This window comes from Bombina bombina, chromosome 6 (assembly GCF_027579735.1).
Source record: "Bombina bombina isolate aBomBom1 chromosome 6, aBomBom1.pri, whole genome shotgun sequence".
In the NCBI taxonomy this organism is placed as follows: domain Eukaryota; kingdom Metazoa; phylum Chordata; class Amphibia; order Anura; family Bombinatoridae; genus Bombina; species Bombina bombina.
This window is the reverse complement of record NC_069504.1, coordinates 818,493,665-818,513,961: the sequence shown is the minus strand read 5'-3', so window position 1 is coordinate 818,513,961 and position 20,297 is coordinate 818,493,665. Positions and strand designations below refer to the sequence as shown.

At 42.7% G+C, this 20,297-nt stretch overlaps 1 long non-coding RNA gene across 1 annotated transcript in view; it reads right to left on the bottom strand.

Moving 5' to 3' along the window:
• Positions 1–753: 753 nt before the first annotated feature.
• The window catches only part of LOC128662282 (uncharacterized), a 68,466-nt gene continuing 48,922 nt past the window's right edge, over positions 754–20,297 (bottom strand). The window contains exon 3 of the long non-coding RNA XR_008402739.1: positions 754–835. This is a non-coding gene — a long non-coding RNA (uncharacterized LOC128662282). The remainder of the gene's footprint in view (positions 836–20,297) is intronic.

Here is a 20,297-nt window from a genome sequence, read left to right as displayed (position 1 = left end):
AAATGCAAGTGTCCCTTATCACAACCCAACGCTACATCTGCTAGCATTGCTTAACAGAACCCAGGTTTACAACTGCTAGTGTCCTTCATCACAATTGAGACTCATACGTTCAATTACTTGGCTTTCTATGCAATTAACATTCATTGCAACTTGTGCCAGATGCAAATATCTATATCTGTGATCCAGCTGCCCAAAACTATTAACCCTAACTGTAAAATCACAACACAGCCCTCATCAAAAATGATCATGCTAGTGACCTGTCTTGCCAATATAATATATCTCTAGGGATATGTGTGTTGCTATACCCACCTCACATACCCCTAACAATTCATAACCAGGACCTTTCCATTTAATCATGAGTATTCAAAATCAAAACTGACCCCTGGACTATTATACCGACCTAGAACCATTAAACTGAGTTGGCCCAACTATACAACCTCAATGTCCCCTAACCTTTAAAATATAAAGAAGAAGAGCACAACACCCAAAAACTCACACCCAAATCAGACCTAAGGTTAGATCCTACAACCCCATATCCACATCAAGGGTCCAATCGTAAACCAGACCCTGCATTCCCATTCACACATCCCACTTCTGATCAGATCCCTAACACTGCAACCCCATGCCCTAACCAGCGGTCTCATACCTTTGGGGGTCTCAAGGCCAGGTCACATTCACGTGACTCTGGTTCTCCTAGTAAGCAGTAAGTTGAAAACAGAAGATGAAAAAGGAAAACTACTTACCTGTCAAAGCATCCCCACTGCACTTCTAAGGCACCACTCTCTGTATTGTTTTCAATAACTACAAACACAGTGACTTTTTCCTCTCTCTCCATCTAAATTGTAAATAAAAAAAGTTATTGTCACTATTTTATAAAACATCACATTTATAAAAAAGAAAATAAATAACGTCTAGAATAACGTATTTTAAACTTTCTCTTTGAAAGTCATTAGCTTGTTTTAACCATCAATAATAAAAAGATAATTACAGGTGGCCCTCGTTTTACAACGGTTCAATTTACACCGTTTCAGAATAACAACCTTTTTTTCCAGTCATGTGACTGCTATTGAAAAGCATTGAGAAGCAGTGCATTTATTAAAATAGCCAGTAGGTGGAGCTGTCCGCTTGTGTTGCAGCAAAGCCAAGCAAGCTGAAAATAATCAGTTTAACCAGACCCGAGCTATCGAACAGATTTCAAAGGAACAAGATCTTCCTGTCTATAAATCAGTCCAGATTGGAATGCATAGAAAGAACTGTTTGCAGAAAAATGCAAGTGAAGTCTGTGTTGTGTGATTATTTTATTAGGTTTATAATGCTGTTTAGCAAATGTTTTTGTTCATTTAACTTAGTTTAATTATATATTCTGTGTTGTGTGATTATTTTATTAAGTTTATAATGCCGTTTACCATTTAAAGTCTTCATTTCAAAGCTTTAAAAATAATGTATTAGGTCAGTGATTTTCAAAAAATTTTTGCCGTGGCACACTTTTTTACATTAAAAAATCCTGCGGCACACCACCATCCCAAAATTTTACAAAATCACACATTGTAGCCTAATACAGCATATATTATACATCATAATGATTGTCTGTGAATGAATGTCAATATGTCATGGTTGCAAATGATGCCTGCCTGTCTGCCTGATGAGCCTGTCACATCAAAACAAGCAACATTTAAAAAATATGTCACACTGTTCCCAGTCTGCCGCGGCACACCTGAGGATCTCTCACGGCACACTAGTGTGCCATGGCACACTGGTTGAAAAACACTGTATTAGGTGATACTTATGTCAATTTTGAGAGGGGCCTGGAACCTATCTCCCTCACTTCCCATTGACTTACATTATAAACTGGGTTTCAATTTACAATGGTTTTGATTTACATCCATTCCTTCTGGAACCTAACCCCGGCGTAAACTGAGGGCTACCTGTAATGTAAAAAATGCTGGTTTTAAGATGCGCCACATCCAGCCTGTTTCACAGCAGTTAAACGAATACGGTATGACAAGAAGGGACTGTACTTATAAGCACATTCATTTCTAAACAAGTCCCTGTGACATCACTAAGAAACAACAGTGGTGTCTACTGAACTAACAGAACACAGTACTTGGCCTACCCACTGATCGTACTTCTCACAATGTGCGATCAAAAACAAGAAAATGCTGGGGCGGAGCCAACCTTCACCGAAGTAAGACGCAAATCTTAGGAGCTCCTGCCATTTACCATAAACTTAAAAGAATTTATTATCTATGTTAACCGCTTATGACTATATAGTTGAGGATTCAACTGAAAGCTCTTTTTTGGATCTAAACTGGAGGTACTTTGCAGCACCTAGCGTCTCAATTGTCTCAATCCCGGCTCTCTACCTTCCATAGAGATACCGAGCACTTGAACTCATGGCCGCGCTCCTTTTAGCACAACTAAAAGATTTGTTGGATCGACACAATGAGGCCCTGTTGGAGCTTTTCGACCTTCTAGTGCCCTTACTGCAGCCTCAGTTGCTCTACCTGCCTGTGAGGTTCAGTGCGCTGTAGCTGTAATTGACCCACGGCCGCCGCCATCTTTACTCCCCACACCAGGACATCTCTCACTTCATCACGGCCAAAAGGGGACTGCAGAGCAAGATACCGGTAGAGACCTGGATTCTACCTCTATGTTTCAGGATCCACAATCAGAAGCGCTTTGCAGGGGCTCAGATGCGGTAACGCTGACAGATACTCACTATCGCAATAAAAGATGGCGCTGGCTGAGAGATCCCCGCGTGGCTGCCGTCTACCTACTCACCTGCCGACATCTCTCTTTGGAGCATGGCACAGATTGCGATATCGCTCCATGGCTAAGAGGACCTAGAACAAGTGGGCCACAAAAGATCTACAACCTAGCCCTAGCGGTTTCATGGACTCGGTTTTGTATCTATGGACTCTCTCTACCGGTCAGCTCTCATAACGGATTTAAGACACCATAAGAACACTGTTGAGGCTAGAGGATGGTTGTTGCAAATGTGGTAACTCTCCTATACTTTAGGCTTAATAGACAACTTGGGCATCCCTGAAAACTTTGCCGATCTTTATTTGAGAAATGGGGATCTTGCCAGGAGTCAGGATAATTGCTACAGCTAGCTAACAGATGCGCCTTACTAAGTGGAGAAATGGATGTGACATACTGGACTTCTAACACTGATCAGATGTCTTTTGAAGGGCTATGTGTTGCCTTGATGGTTTGGGGGGGCTTCCTATTGTTTTGCTTATGTTTATATTTTTCAGATACTAAATGCTACATATGTAATGGTTATTACCTTTTCAGCTTGGACTACTGTTTTAGCACAATAGGTATTATTTATAATCACTATTCAAGCAGTTCAGGGAGGTTAAGCAGACAATTGTTAGACACTATGCATCTTTATATATAATTGTCTTGCCTGTCACTTGGACATAGGGCCCGTGTCTGGGTGTCAAGGCATTAAAATTTGGGGAAAATCTATACTCCCTATTTTCACTATCATGTCTGATTTAACTAGGGGTTTGGATAAACTTTAAATTTTCTAATTGTTTATATTTCTCCCCAAATGTAATAGCACTTCCCACAATCTGAAGGAGATGCAATCTCTGAATATTTAAGACTCCCTTTCATTAAGCATGCAACATACGATTTTGGTTATCAACATGACGTTTATTTTCTTAGGTTCTTTTTGCTGGTCTTTTGAACCACTTTAGAAGGTTATATATTTGTTCTGTGCATGATGAGTACCCCATAGATCATCCTAAAGCAGCTTATGCTCAATAGGAGAGTTTTTGAACCTAGATGAGATGATCTTGTATCTTAAAGCCCATTATTCACCTAGTTAGGTTTATTGTGCTCTTTGTTCTACGCCTAGAATAAATGTATATAGCCATATATCGAACAGCATCACTTACTGTGGTTAACTAGTGGCTGGTTTATCGCCATTACTATGGATATACCCATAGGATTTCTATTTTCTATATTCCATAATTACTGAGTATTCTACGCCCTCCCCCCAACCTACAAAATACTTTGGCTTCCATAACTATGCCCAAAGTGTTTCTGCGTGGTTTTCCTTGCAGAGCATCACCTATATAATTTCTCTTCAAGCTCAATAATCCCTTTTATTTTATAACTTATGTCTTATATTATATGTCTGATATTGCTAAACTGATGTCCCAACAGTAATCACTGAATTTCTAGTTGCCAACACATAGCATAAACCCTTGAGGGTTGCCTTATCTATCTATAGTTGATACCCTACACTTCAAAAGTTTCCTATGCTAAATATTTAATCATAGTACTCAACCTATCACCTCCCTCCCCTACAATATACCTCAGGCCAATGCATAGAATATTAGTAATATGGATTCTTCATATATTTAAATCACCTCCCCCCCCCCCCCATCCATGATAATGCACCCTCTATTTTAGAGGGGCTCAATACGCGGTTTGTCTTGTGTATACCGCAATCTAACTATTGCATTTCTCGCTTCCTAAGCTTTAATTCCCACATAATATTTAAGAGAAGAATCTGTAAGACCATCCAGATCAGCAGGACTGATCACTATTACCTTCCATCTGTATATATGCTCCTAACACAGCGTCTGGTAGCCCCTATCAAGGTGCTAGATTGAATATACCATTTCAGACATGATCTATTACTTCAGGAAGTAAATATTATATTTAAATACTCCACCTCAGATTCTGTTTATCACTATAGGAAGTGAATATTATTTTATATTTTACATAGCATTGTATATATTGGTTATACTCTAACTACTTTATTTGTTTCAAGAACGTTGCTATACGCTTGAATTTACATAAAGTTTGAGTAGCCCTGTGGATTCATCAGTATTTCTAGTGAATGCCTCTTATGTTATATGAATTTTCAGGTCCTCCAGAACAAAAATGCAATTAAATTTAAAAAAATAGAGGTTTATCATTGAGATCCAAAAGTGGTCTCCTTAGTTACAAGTTCCTTCTTTCGCTCCATTATTCCTTGCTACTTTTGTTGGCCCAAGAGTAATTTATTGTGTCATGTAGAAGGCTCCTGAAAGATTAGCATCTTATCTATTTAATGTTTGCAAACTATGGCCTAGATTTAGAGTTTGGCGGTAGCCGTGAAAACCAGCGTTAGAGGCTCCTAACGCTGGTTTTAGGCTACCGCCGGTATTTGGAGTCACTCAAAATAGGGTCTAACGCTCACTTTTCAGCCGCGACTTTTCCATACCGCAGATCCCCTTATGTAAATTACGTATCCTATCTTTTCAATGGGATCTTCCTAACGCCGGTATTTAGAGTCGTTTCTGAAGTGAGCGTTAGAGCTCTAACGACAAAACTCCAGCCGCAGAAAAAAAGCAGGAGTTAAGAGCTTTCTGGGCTAACGCCGGTTCATAAAGCTCTTAACTAATGTACCCTAAAGTACACTAACACCCATAAACTACCTATGTACCCCTAAACTGAGGTCCCCCCACATCGCCGCAACTCGATTAAATTTTTTTAACCCCTAATCTGTCGACCGCCACCTACGTTATACTTATGTACCCCTAATCTGCTGCCCCTAACACCGCCGACCCCTGTATTATATTTATTAACCCCTAACCTGCCCCCCACAACGTCGCCGCCAGCTACTTAAATAATTAACCCCTAATCTGCCGACCGCAAAGCACCGCCACCTACGTTATCCTTATGTACCCCTAATCTGCTGCCCCTAACACCGCCGACCCCTATATTATATTTATTAACCCCTAATCTGCCCCCCTCAACGTCGCCTCCACCTGCCTACACTTATTAACCCCTAATCTGCCGAGCGGACCTGAGCGCTACTATAATAAAGTTATTAACCCCTAATCCGCCTCACTAACCCTATCATAAATAATATTAACCCCTAATCTGCCCTCCCTAACATCGCCGACACCTAACTTCAATTATTAACCCCTAATCTGACGACAAGAGCTCACCGCTACTATAATAAATGGATTAACCCCTAAAGCTAAGTCTAACCCTAACACTAACACCCCCCTAACTTAAATATAATTTACATCTAACGAAATTAATTAACTCTTATTAAATAAATTATTCCTATTTAAAGCTAAATACTTACCTGTAAAATACATCCTAATATAGCTACAATATAAATGATAATTACATTGTAGCTATTTTAGGATTAATATTTATTTTACAGGCAACTTTGTAATTATTTTAACCAGGTACAATAGCTATTAAATAGTTAAGAACTATTTAATAGTTACCTAGTTAAAATAATAACAAAATTAGCTGTAAAATAAATCCTAACCTAACTTATAATTAAACCTAACACTACCCTATCAATAAATTAATTAAATAAAATACCTACAATTACCTACAATAAAACCTAACACTACACTATCAATAAATAAATTAAATACAATTCCTACAAATAACTACAATTACATAAACTAACTAAAGTACAAAAAATAAAAAAGAACTAAGTTACAAAAAATAAAAAAATATTTACAAACATAAGAAAAATATTACAACAATTTTAAACTAATTACACCTACTCTAAGCCCCCTAATAAAATAACAAAGACCCCCAAAATAAAAAAATGCCCTACCCTATTCTAAATTAATAAAGTTAAAAGCTCTTTTACCTTACCAGCCCTGAACAGGGCCCTTTGCGGGGCATGCCCCAAGAAAATCAGCTCTTTTGCCTGTAAAAAAAAACATACAATACCCCCCCCAACATTACAACCCACCACCCACATACCCCTAATCTAACCCAAACCCCCCTTAAATAAACCTAACACTAAGCCCCTGAAGATCTTCCTACCTTGTCTTCACCTCAACAGGTATCACCGATCCGTCCTGGCATCCGGTGCTGAAGAGGTCCAGAAGAGGCTCCAAAGTCTTCCTCCTATCCGGCAAGAAGAGGACATCCGGACCGGCAAACATCTTCATCCAAGCGGCATCTTCGATCTTCTTCCATCCGGTGCGGAGCGGGTCCATGTTGAAGCAGCCGACGCGGATCCATCCTCTTCTTTCGGCGTCTCCCGACGAATGACGGTTCCTTTAAGGGACGTCATCCAAGATGGCGTCCCTCGAATTCCGATTGGCTGATAGGATTCTATCAGCCAATCGGAATTAAGGTAGGAATATTCTGATTGGCTGATGGAATCAGCCAATCAGAATCAAGTTCAATCCGATTGGCTGATCCAATCAGCCAATCAGATTGAGCTCGCATTCTATTGGCTGTTCCGATCAGCCGCGAGCTCAATCTGATTGGCTGATTGGATCAGCCAATCGGATTGAACTTGATTCTGATTGGCTGATTCCATCAGCCAATCAGAATATTCCTACCTTAATTCCGATTGGCTGATAGAATCCTATCAGCCAATCGGAATTCGAGGGACGCCATCTTGGATGACGTCCCTTAAAGGAACCGTCATTCGTCGGGAGACGCCGAAAGAAGAGGATGGATCCGCGTCGGCTGCTTCAACATGGACCCGCTCCGCACCGGATGGAAGAAGATCGAAGATGCCGCTTGGATGAAGATGTTTGCCGGTCTGGATGTCCTCTTCTTGCCGGATAGGAGGAAGACTTTGGAGCCTCTTCTGGACCTCTTCAGCACCGGATGCCAGGACGGATCGGTGATACCTGTTGAGGTGAAGACAAGGTAGGAAGATCTTCAGGGGCTTAGTGTTAGGTTTATTTAAGGGGGGTTTGGGTTAGATTAGGGGTATGTGGGTGGTGGGTTGTAATGTTGGGGGGGGGTATTGTATGTTTTTTTTTACAGGCAAAAGAGCTGATTTTCTTGGGGCATGCCCCGCAAAGGGCCCTGTTCAGGGCTGGTAAGGTAAAAGAGCTTTTAACTTTATTAATTTAGAATAGGGTAGGGCATTTTTTTATTTTGGGGGTCTTTGTTATTTTATTAGGGGGCTTAGAGTAGGTGTAATTAGTTTAAAATTGTTGTAATATTTTTCTTATGTTTGTAAATATTTTTTTATTTTTTGTAACTTAGTTCTTTTTTATTTTTTGTACTTTATTTAGTTTATGTAATTGTAGTTATTTGTAGGAATTGTATTTAATTTATTTATTGATAGTGTAGTGTTAGGTTTTATTGTAGGTAATTGTAGGTATTTTATTTAATTAATTTATTGATAGGGTAGTGTTAGGTTTAATTATAAGTTAGGTTAGGATTTATTTTACAGGTAATTTTGTTATTATTTTAACTAGGTAACTATTAAATAGTTCTTAACTATTTAATAGCTATTGTACCTGGTTAAAATAATTACAAAATTGCCTGTAAAATAAATATTAATCCTAAAATAGCTATAATATAATTATAATTTATATTGTAGCTATATTAGGATGTATTTTACAGGTAAGTATTTAGCTTTAAATAGGAATAATTTATTTAATAAGAGTTAATTAATTTCGTTAGATGTAAATTATATTTAAGTTAGGGGGGTGTTAGTGTTAGGGTTAGACTTAGCTTTAGGGGTTAATCCATTTATTATAGTAGCGGTGAGCTCCGGTCGTCAGATTAGGGGTTAATAATTGAAGTTAGGTGTCGGCGATGTTAGGGAGGGCAGATTAGGGGTTAATACTATTTATGATAGGGTTAGTGAGGCGGATTAGGGGTTAATACATTTATTATAGTAGCGGTGCGGTCCGCTCGGCAGATTAGGGGTTAATAAGTGTAGGCAGGTGGAGGCGACGTTGAGGGGGGCAGATTAGGGGTTAATAAATATAATATAGGGGTCGGCGGTGTTAGGGGCAGCAGATTAGGGGTACATAGGGATAATGTAAGTTGCGGCGGTTTACGGAGCGGCAGATTAGGGGTTAATAATATAATGCAGGTGTCAGCGATAGCGGGGGCAGCAGAATAGGGGTTAATAAGTGTAAGGTTAGGGGTGTTTAGACTCGGGGTACATGTTAGAGTGTTAGGTGCAGACGTAGGAAGTGTTTCCCCATAGGAAACAATGGGGCTGCGTTAGGAGCTGAACGCTGCTTTTTTGCAGGTGTTAGGTTTTTTTTTCAGCTCAAACAGCCCCATTGTTTCCTATGGGGGAATCGTGCACGAGCACGTTTTTGAGGCTGGCCGCGTCCGTAAGCAACTCTGGTATCGAGAGTTGCATTTGCGGTAAAAATGCTCTACGCTCCTTTTTTGGAGCCTAACGCAGCATTTTTTTGGACTCTCGATACCAGAGTTAATTTTATGGTGCGGCCAGAAAAAAGCCCGCGTAGCGTTAACAACCCATCTACCGCCAAACTCCAAATCTAGGCCTATGTAAATTGTTGGCTAAACGTCTCTTGCATGTTTACTTTATTACTCCTGTAACATTGAAGCCTTATCCCATATGATAAGAGAACGTGTTATTATGATCTATGTATGTCTTTCACTAAACCTCAATAAAAATTATAAAAAAACAAAACAAAAAAAAACAAACAAGAAAATGCTGATGTGTAAGGTGTGGCTGGCGCCTCTTGGCCTAAGGTGTATAAAATGATGCTTCTTGAGAACAAATTATTTTGTGATATAAATGTGATCTATAAAAGATATATGGATCTCAGCCCCTGTAAGATTGCAGGTAAATAGTGTAAAAATATATTACAAAGATCTCGGCCCCTGTAAGATTTCAGGTAAATGGTGTAAAAAATATAATACAAAGATTTATGGATTATAAAAATCATGTACATAAAAAATGAATAAATTAATACAACAAATTGCTGCATAATGGATGCTAAATTTGACTCAATAAAAATTAACGACACTGGTGTCTAAATATTCTAACTCAATAAAAACACATTTTAAAAACACATATCGACTTACAATCCAACTATAAGCGTGATTTCATATAAAACCACAAATATACAATCACAATTGATCAAATCCTGGGCAATTAATGTTATTACTGTATATACCTAAACTTTTTATTTTATTATATAGTCTCTCCAGATTTGCAAAGACATTTTACAAGCCTCACACCTAACCTCAGACTCCAGATTTGCAAAGACATTTTACAAGCCTCACACCTAACCTCAGACTCCAGATTTGCAAAGACATTTTACAAGCCTCACACCTAACCTCAGACTCCAGATTTGCAAAGACATTTTATAAGCCTCACACCTAACCTCAGACTCCAGATTTGCAAAGACATTTTACAAGCCTCATACCTAACCTCAGACTCCAGATTTGCAAATACATTTTACAAGCCTCACACCTAACCTCAGACTCCAGATTTGCAAATACATTTTATAAGCCTCACACCTAACCTCAGACTCCAGATTTGCGAAGACATTTTACACGCCTCACACCTAACTTCAGACTCCAGATTTGCAAAGACATTTTACAAGCCTCACACCTAACCTCAGACTCCAGATTTGCAAAGACATTTTACAAGCCTCACACCTAACCCCAGACTCCAGATTTGCAAAGACATTTTACAAGGTAATTCACCTGACTGGCCTCTCTCCAATCAAGATACTGATTGCAATTATTCCTTATTTCTGTTGGGCTATGATGGAATTATTTTTAAATCTCATTGTAATATTGCAATCTTTGTCTCCAATCTTTGTTTCCAAACTTCTAAGGGATTTACACTTTAACTATCTTCCCAGGTACCTGCTACCCAAACGCTCCCATTTTACCTTTAGTTCGGTAACCCCTTTCCCCCAATTTTCATATACCAATAATGACAGACACAGATTTGGCGTTAGAAAAGGTCACATTTATTAAATTCAAATCTAAATTATGAGAAAAATGAGCGATCCTCAACTACTAGGATAATAACATATCCTTAATCCAATTTGGATTTGAATTGATAACACAATTCATGCACCAGCATGACGAGAGAACTGGGCGTCCCCACGTAACCAAGGAGCGTGACCGCGCGCAACTCAGGGGCGTCAATTTGCTAGTAACGGGCCGAAAGGTCTGCAGACTAGGAGGGCTTGTGGGTTTGACCGACAGACCAATACCCCGCCCCTGTACCCTACACACCTCCCCCCATTACTGCATTACCCACGTGCCAGGACGCCCACTTCCCGCCGCGTCATGAAATAAACCACTAAAAACGCCATGATTTCTCTATGCCATCCACCAGCTCTGACCGACAGACCAGTAGCCGATTTCTTGCTTCGTGGCGAAAAAACCCTTAAGGGGCGCTACACGGGCGGTCTTATTCAGAGTGGCGGAAACACCACAGCATTTGCCCTTAGCCGTGTCGCTTGTAATCGCTCTTGTGTGTGACCTCTTCCTTGGGCTAGGCTTTGTCGTTTCTAGGGAGGGAGGGAGGGAAAAAGAAAATAATTATTGTGAGCTCCAAACATTGTGCAATCATCTTTATAGACAGTTAATCCCCTCAACTCCTGTTCACACCCCCTCTCACCATCCTGGCCAATCCCTGTGCTAGCCTATTCAGGATCAGCTAGTTGCATCTTATCTACACTGCCCATCCCTACTTCTATTGTCCTGCCATAGCTGTACTATTCAAAGGAGGGGGCTACTCCTAGCCCCCAACCCCCTAACCTTCCCATTCAGTAAAGTCAATTTCCCTTAAGCTGTTCCTCTCCTATTTTAGTCGATACACTTTGCTAAGGGATTTACACTTTAACTATCTTCCCAGGTACCTGCTACCCAAACGCTCCCATTTTACCTTTAGTTCGGTAACCCCTTTCCCCCAATTTTCATATACCAATAATGACAGACACAGATTTGGCATTAGAAAAGGTCACATTTATTAAATTCAAATCTAAATTATGAGAAAAATGAGCGATCCTCAACTACTAGGATAATAACATATCCTTAATCCAATTTGGATTTGAATTGATAACACAATTCATGCACCAGCATGACGAGAGAACTGGGCGTCCCCACGTAACCAAGGAGCGTGACCGCGCGCAACTCAGGGGCGTCAATTTGCTAGTAACCCGCCGAAAGGTCTGCAGACTAGGAGGGCTTGTGGGTTTGACCGACAGACCAATACCCCGCCCCTGTACCCTACACACCTCCCCCCATTACTGCATTACCCACGTGCCAGGACGCCCACTTCCCGCCACCAAAAGAGGACCCTCTTGCCGCCAACCAAAGCACACTCAGTGACCTTTTCTTACCTTGTAAGGGTCTTTACAATGGCCCTCAGATCCTCCAGGAATAGATTGTTGCCTTGCTCTGTCAGATGAACACCGTCTGCCCTGTATAGCTCAGGGTTCCGGACCCCGATAAGCGGGTGTTCCAGTACTTGCCCTCCTACTTCTTCCATCCCTTTCCTTCCTGCCTGATTTACCTTCTTCTTACAATTGAAACCCCCTTTCTGGGATACGCAGTCCCTCCAATACCTTCTTGCAATGATGCTAGACCATACTAGTTTTGTGTCTGGCCACGCTGCTTTGAACCATCGCAAGGTCTCCCTGACCTGTTCTTGCAGCTCAACTGAGGGTGTTGAACCTATATCGTTACCCCCTAGGTGGATGATCAGGATGTCAGGTTTCCCCCATTTTCTCCTTGAATCTAGCGCTACACCCATTAACTGTCCCCATTTCATTCCTCTCTGCCCTATCCACCTGATTCCGACTGCGCCCGTATTGAAACCTAAGTTTTCTCCTTGCTTGGATTTTGCCGCTTGCTTTGCGGCCCAATGCACGTAGGAGTGTCCTAAGACCCAGACTCTTAACGCTCTTTCTGTAACATAAAACAATTTGGCTGTTAACTTGATTATTGACAAAGTTTGCACACAACGGAAAAACATGCAGTGCCTGCTTAGCTGCCCTTATGTAGGGCGGACCTTATCCCTTCTTATAGTGGTCTTATGTACTTTTTAAAAACGTTTGATTTCCACCTTCCCAATTTCTTTATATGTTCTGCTGGCGCCCCACTTGCCGCTGCATTTGTGGCAGCTCCTATCCTAAATGAATGTGGTGCAAGTGTGTGGGGGTCCCAACCTAGTTTCTTGACTGCTAATTGCAATACCCTCCTAAACTGGAATTTAGTCACTGGGTCTCCATTCTTGTGTCTAAAGAACATGTCCCCTTTCGCTGCTCCTGCCATTAAGTATTTATTTACGCCTGCGACTGGGCAAATTTTGTCCCCTGTCTCCTTTAACACTAACCATGTCCCTTTTCCTTCCCTGTCAGTTTTGGATTTCCGAATAAACACTAAGACTGACTTTCTTTCTACCTTGACGTCCCCTGCTCTTAGTCCGTATCCTCCCGCTGTCTTACTTACTGCTACTAGCTCGCTTATGCGCAATGCTGCGGAGAATGCGATGACAAATATTGCCGAAAATAAATTTGCCTCAAAGTCGTTTCTGCAAGTCTGACCTAGCGAGTCAAGTAATGCTCTCAACCTGTCTACCGTGATGGGCTCCCTCCTGTCCTTCTTTTCTTCCTCCTCTATTGCCCATCCCTTAACTGCCTTCTTAACTATGAATCTTTTCGTCACGTCGTGTACCTCTAGTAGCTGGGAAAAATATGATACAGCTGCCAGTATTGTAGTCAGTTTCCCTTTTTTTATTTTTGCCTGTTTCAAGTGTACTAAGTATTCTAGGAATAGCTCTTCCTCAGTGCCCTTTTTTGTCCCCATAAATTTTTTCCAGCCTTCCCAGTGCTTACTATATGTTGTCCACGTCCGCGGGGCCAAAGACCTTTTTATCAAGCTTTTGATTATTTCTAACCGTTCCCAATCTGCCAAAGAGAAATGGGGCATTCTTCACCATTTAGCTCTGCCTTAGGCGCCAGCTGCCTGAATAGATCCCATTTAAACCTTGATAACGCATCCGCAATAACATTGTTTACACCTGGGATGTGTTTGGCCCTGAAGCTTATGTTATTCTCGAGCGCTTTAAGGACTAGGTGCTGCACGTATGGGATAACCTGGGCGGAAGATGCCGATAGGTTGTTTAACACCTCTACAACCCCCATGTTATCTGACCAAAACATAATATTCTTATTAGCCAAGTCCCCGCCCCACAGTTCTATTGCGGCCACTATGGGGAATAATTCCAATAACACTAAGTTCCTAGTCCATCCCTTTTCCACCCATAGCTGTGGCCATTTTCCTGCGCACCATTTGCCGTTAAGGTATGCCCCAAAACCTGACCCGCCTGTGGCATCTGTGTATAATTGCAGTTCGGTTGCTAAGATTCTCTCCTCCCAAATTCTTATCCCATTAAAGTTTTCCAAAAAACGATCCCATACTCTCAGGTCTGCCTTTAATCTCTTGCTTAGCCTAATGTTGTGGTTAGGTAATATTGCCCCTTTTGTGCTTATCTCGAGCCTTCGCTTAAAAATTCTACCCAGGGGTATCACTCTGCATGCGAAATTAATGAGGCCCAGCAATTTCTGCATCTCTCTGAGGGTGGCCTTCCTCTTACTTAGCATTTGTTCTATGGCCATCCTAATTTTTCCAATTTTTTCCCCCGGTAGTCTGCATTGTTTATTTAACGAATCAATTTCTATCCCCAAAAAGGCCAGTGATGTACAGGGGCCTTCTGATTTGTCTAGTGCTACTGGCACTCCGAGCTCCCTGAAAATTGCCAACACTTCCCCCAGTATTCTCCCGCACTCGCCTGCGCCGCGCTTACCAACAATCATGAAATCATCCAAATAATGCACTAGCAAGTTACTACCTGTTCTCTTTTGTATCAGCCAATGCAAAAAGGAGCTAAACTCCTCGAAATACGCGCAAGAGATTGAGCACCCCATTGGCAAGCATTTATCGACATAGTAGCCGCCTTCAAACTTACACCCCATCAATCTGAAGCTCTCGGGGTGCAGTGGTAATAGCCTAAAAGCGGCTTCTATGTCGACTTTTGCCAATTCTGCTCCTATTCCCGCTGCCTTGACTAGGTTAACCGCTTGGTCAAAAGATTGATAAGCTACTGATGCGTCTTCTTTGCTTATGGCATCGTTTACCGAGTGCCCTCTAGGATACGATAAGTGCTGAATCAGCCTAAATTTACCTAATTCTTTCTTGGGGACTACGCCTAGGGGGGACACTACCAACCCCTCTATTGGCTTTCTTAAAAAAGGACCTACCATTCTTCCCAGCTCCACCTCTTTCTTTAATTTACCCCTTAACACTTCAGGCAATTCATGTGCAGACTTTAGGTTTTTCTCCTTTTTTGTGGCTTCAACCCTCCCCTGTATGGGTATCTTGAACCCGTATAGTAGCCCCCCCTTTAATCTTTCCCTCTCCTTCACCTTGGGGTATCCTTGTAGGGCCTCCACCAGCTTATTTTTTCCAGCCTTCCCTTTGAAACTAAGTTTCAAAGGGGAGGGGTTCTGGCCAGCCCCAGCCCCTCCCCTTTGAAACTTATTTGGGGCACGAAAGGAATAACTTTTACCCCCTTGGTTCTTTCTGCATTCCACCCCGGGGTGATTCCCTGTGCAATGCCTGCAAATGTGCTTGAATCTACAAGCCGTTCCTCTATCGCAGCGCTTATCGTTATACGCCCAGCATTCTTTTACCTCCTGCTTAATCCCTTTTGCTACGAACGCACTCCCGTATTGCATTCTACTACCTCCTTGCCCCTCTGCTATCTTTACCAGGCGGGACCATGTATCTATGATTTTTACCCCGAAATCCTTCCTACCTTTCCCCCCTGTGGCCACACTGCCCCTCCTGAACTCCTCATCATATTCCTTCCAGGAAAACCCCCCATACGTTGTAAAGCAATCTGCGATTAAGTGCAGGTATCTCATCATACCCTTCATTTGTCTGGGGTGCGCCTCTAGGAAACTTTCCGCGTATACTGCAAACCCTTTAACCCATTCTGCAAATGAACTCTTTTTTCTATTTTTTGCCCCCTCTCCCCTGGATTTAGTGGCAATCGCTTCTCTAGTTATGTCAAAGAAATCTAAGTATCTCCCTTTTTTTTGCTTTACGTACTAACTTAGATTTTAAGTGCGCAGCCAGCGGGACTAAGCGTACCCCGCTCATTTCATCTTCAACCTGGGCCCCCCCTTCTTCACTGCCCTCTGACTCAGAGCCCTTTTGCTCCTCTTTATGACCCTGTTTTGCATAAATTTTCCGAACTATTTTCAATATTTTCTTATTGGGGCCCCTTAACACATCAGAATCCCCATCAGAGTCAGAATTACTGCTTGAACTATCAGAATAAATCTTATCACTATGTTTCTTACCTTTTGTCTTTGTCTGTGATGAGTTGGATTGCTGCTCCATTGCTGCTCCCCCTCCGCTGGTTCCAGGATGCTCGAGAGGTCCCTCTGTTCTGTGGTCCCTCTGCTCCTCTGCTTGCCGGAGCTCGCTTTGTCCCCCCACCGCAGCGACAGGCGCGACCGCTTTAAGTGCCTGTGGACAAAACATGTTATTTACAGTCCTTTTGCTGTGTGGCATCTCTTGGCCGGCCCTATCATTCTCGTGTACCCTCTTATATAGCAGCCCGTCCCTGCCTCTTACGTATGAGCCTATCTCAGGGTTAATGTGTGCGTTCGCATGATGCTGCGCGTACTCTATGCCCCCCACCTCGTAGTCAGGGTCTGCGGCCTCCCTGCTGCGCCTATAATTATTGCCAGCTGAGTTTTCCCCCACTACGTAAATGTATTCCCTCTGTATTGGGACCGCCTGCGTCAGGTTCCTGTGACCGCTCCTCCCTCCCCCGCTGATATGTGGCCCAGCCCGAAATTCCCCCACTGGGGATCCAACCATTTGGCCCTCCAGGTATTCCCTGTTGCCCCCCTGTGTCACCGCTGTCCTCCCGCTAAAATTTCCCATTACCGCATGTAAGTAGTTCCCCTCCTCCACTACTCTTCTCCTGTATGACACCTGGTCCCTGACTAACGGTCGCGGCGCCGACCCCGCCCCCCCATGCACGCCGCTGACGTCACTGACATGCGCCATTAGCGTCGGCGTGCGTGGGGGTGCGCGGTCGGAACCGGGGCCGTGATCGCTAAAAAACAAAAGCGGCGATGCCCCCTGGAACCCTCCCTCGCCTGATCTGCTGCCGGGTACTCTATGACCCTGTGCCTGGTCCCGCTCGGCCGGGCTAAATGCCGATGCGACGGGCCGCGCCTGGGCTAACGGGATCCCTGGTGGCGAGTCGTCCCCCAGCACCAGTGACCTGACTAGCGGGGGTGGTGCCGGGGATTGGGCTGCGTTGGACCCGGAGGAGGCCGCGTATGATAACGCGGAGTGGGCGGGGGATGTGGGCTGCGGGAAGGGGAGAAGGGGCGCGACACTTACCTCGGTGGCATCTTGCCTAAACTTCCCTACCCGATCTGGGAGGACCACTCCCTGAGCTTCTCTTCCTGCGAGTCCTCCAGCATTCCTCTTCCTTTTTGCCGCTCTCTTCTCCTCTTTCCCAGCAGCAGTGGTCCAATGATTCTCTCCTTCCAGGAATTTCTTGGGAATTCGCCTGCTTCTTGAAGCCATCGTGCAGTTTTCTACAACTGGAATCGTTGAAATACCTGTAAGTAAAAAAGAAAATAATTATTGTGAGCTCCAAACATTGTGCAATCATCTTTATAGACAGTTAATCCCCTCAACTCCTGTTCACACCCCCTCTCACCATCCTGGCCAATCCCTGTGCTAGCCTATTCAGGATCAGCTAGTTGCATCTTATCTACACTGCCCATCCCTACTTCTATTGTCCTGCCATAGCTGTACTATTCAAAGGAGGGGGCTACTCCTAGCCCCCAACCCCCTAACCTTCCCATTCAGTAAAGTCAATTTCCCTTAAGCTGTTCCTCTCCTATTTTAGTCGATACACTTTGCTTCTCCCCCTCTGCTGTGTCTCAAACCCCTCCTCCCATGTTTACACTCCTCTCTCTTTCCACAGCCTCACACCTAACCTCAGACTCCAGATTTGCAAAGACATTTTACAAGCCTCACACCTAACCTAAGACTCCAGATTTGCAAAGACATTTTACAAGCCTCACACCTAACCTCAGACTCCAGATTTGCAAAGACATTTTACAAGCCTCACACCTAACCTCAGACTCCAGATTTGCAAAGACATTTTACAAGCCTCACACCTAACCTCAGACTCCAGATTTGCCTGGACATCTCTTGCCCAAGCCTGGGCGAAGAGAGAGAGTCTGCCCCCTACTAGATCCGTTTCTGGATCGGGGGCTACTCCTTCATGCTGTCTTAGAGGCAGCAGCAGGCTTTTTGGCCTGTTTCCCCTTGTTCCAAGCCTGGTTAGGTCTCCAGACCGGCTTAGACTGGGCAAAAGTTCCCTCTTGTTTTGCAAAAACTAGACTGTTTGGTCCTTAATTTGTTGGACCTGTCTTGAGGAAGGGCGTGACCTTTTCCTCCAGGGATGTCAGAAATTATCTCCTTCAGTCCAGGCCCGAATAGGGTCTGTCCTTTGAAGGGAATGTTGAGAAGTTTAGACTTTGAAGTCACATCAGCTGACCAGGATTTAAGCCATAGCGCCCTACGCGCCTGAATAGCAAAACCTGAATTTTTAGCCGTTAGCTTGGTTAAATGAACAACGGCATCAGAAACAAATGAATTGGCTAGCTTAAGGGCCCTAAGCTTGTCAATAATATCTTCCAACGGGTTTCAACCTGTAGAGCCTCCTCTAGGGACTCAAACCAGAAAGCCGTGGCAGCATTGACTGGGGCAATGCATGCAAGAGGCTGGAGAATAAAACCTTGTTGAATAAAAATTTTCTTAAGGTAACCGTCTAATTTTTTATCCATTGGATCTAGAAAAGCACAACTGTCCTCGACAGGGATAGTGGTACGCTTAGCTAGAGTAGAAACTGCTCCCTCCACCTTAGGGACCATCTGCCATAAGTCTTGAGTAGTGGGGTCTATAGGAAACATCTTTTTAAAAACAGGAGGGGGAGAGAACGGTACACCTGGTCTATCCCATTCCTTAGTAATAATTTCAGAAAACCTTTTAGGGATTGGAAAAACATCAGTGTAAGTAGGTACTGCATAGTATTTATCCAATCTACATAATTTCTCTGGGACTACAATAGTGTCACAGTCGTCCAGAGTTGCTAAAACCTCCCTGAGCAATACGCGGAGGTGTTCAAGCTTAAATTTAAATGTAGACATATCAGAATCAGATTGAAGTATCTTCCATGAACCAGAAAAATCACTCACAGATTGAAGCTCCCCTGCTTCAGCTTCAGTATAATGTGAGGGTGTATCAGACATAGCTACTAAAGCGTCAGAGAGCTCTGTATTTATTCTAGTCCCAGAGCTATCTCGCTTTCCTTGCAATCCTGGCAGTTTAGATAATACCTCTGTAAGGGTATGATTCATAACTGCCGCCATGTCTTGAAAGGTATACGCAATGGGCGCGCTAGATGTACTAGGCGTCCCCTGAGCGAGATTTATAAGATCTGACACGTGGGGAGAGTTAGACGGCATAACTCCCTCCTTGTCAATTTCTTCTGGTGATACATTTTTTAAAGCCAGAATCTGGTCTTTGTAATCTATGGTAACATCAGTGCATTTGGTACACATTCTAAGAGGGGGTTCCCCAATGGCTTCTAAACATAATGAACAATTAGTTTCCTCTATGTCAGACATGTTTAAACAGACTAATAATGAGACCAGCAAGCTTGGAAAACACTTTAATAACTGTGAACAAGCAAAAAATAAAAACGGTACTGTGCCTTTAAGAGAAAAAAACAATCACAGAAACTGCAAAACAGTGAAAAAAGCAGTAAATCTTACGAAATTTTTACAGTGTGTATAATAGGCTGCAAGAGCATTGCAAACACTTGCAAATGGATGATTAACCCCTTAGTTTCAAAACAGATAAAAAAAAACGATAAACGTTTTTAAACAGTCACAACAAACTGCCACAGCTCTACTGTGGCCCTACCTGCCCATACAACGACTTTGGAAGGCACAAAAACCCTTTAGAGAGGTCCTATATGTTCAGGGGACTCCTTCAGGGAAGCTGGATGTCTCAAGCTGCAAAAACTAATGTGAAAATAGACCCCTCCCAGCCTGTACTCACAGTGAGAGGGCCTTAAAAAACTATCCCTAGGCAAAATCTAGCAAGCCATGTGGAAAAACTAGGCCCCAGAATAAAGTTTTATCACCAAAATGTAATAAACGTTTAAACACCTTCAAGCAAACGTAATATCTATTCAGTAATGTGAGTAAATAATAAAAATATTACCCTTTACAGCAAGCATGATACCAGTCGTTATTAAATCACTGTAATCAGGCTTACCTTAAATAAATTCGGTATTGTCAGCATTTTCTAGCTTATCATCTCTCTAGAAAAATTTAAAACTGCACATACCTCAGAGCAGGAGACCCTGCACGCCATTCCCCCAGCTGAAGTTACCTATCTCTTCAGTTATGTGTGAGAACAGCAGTGGA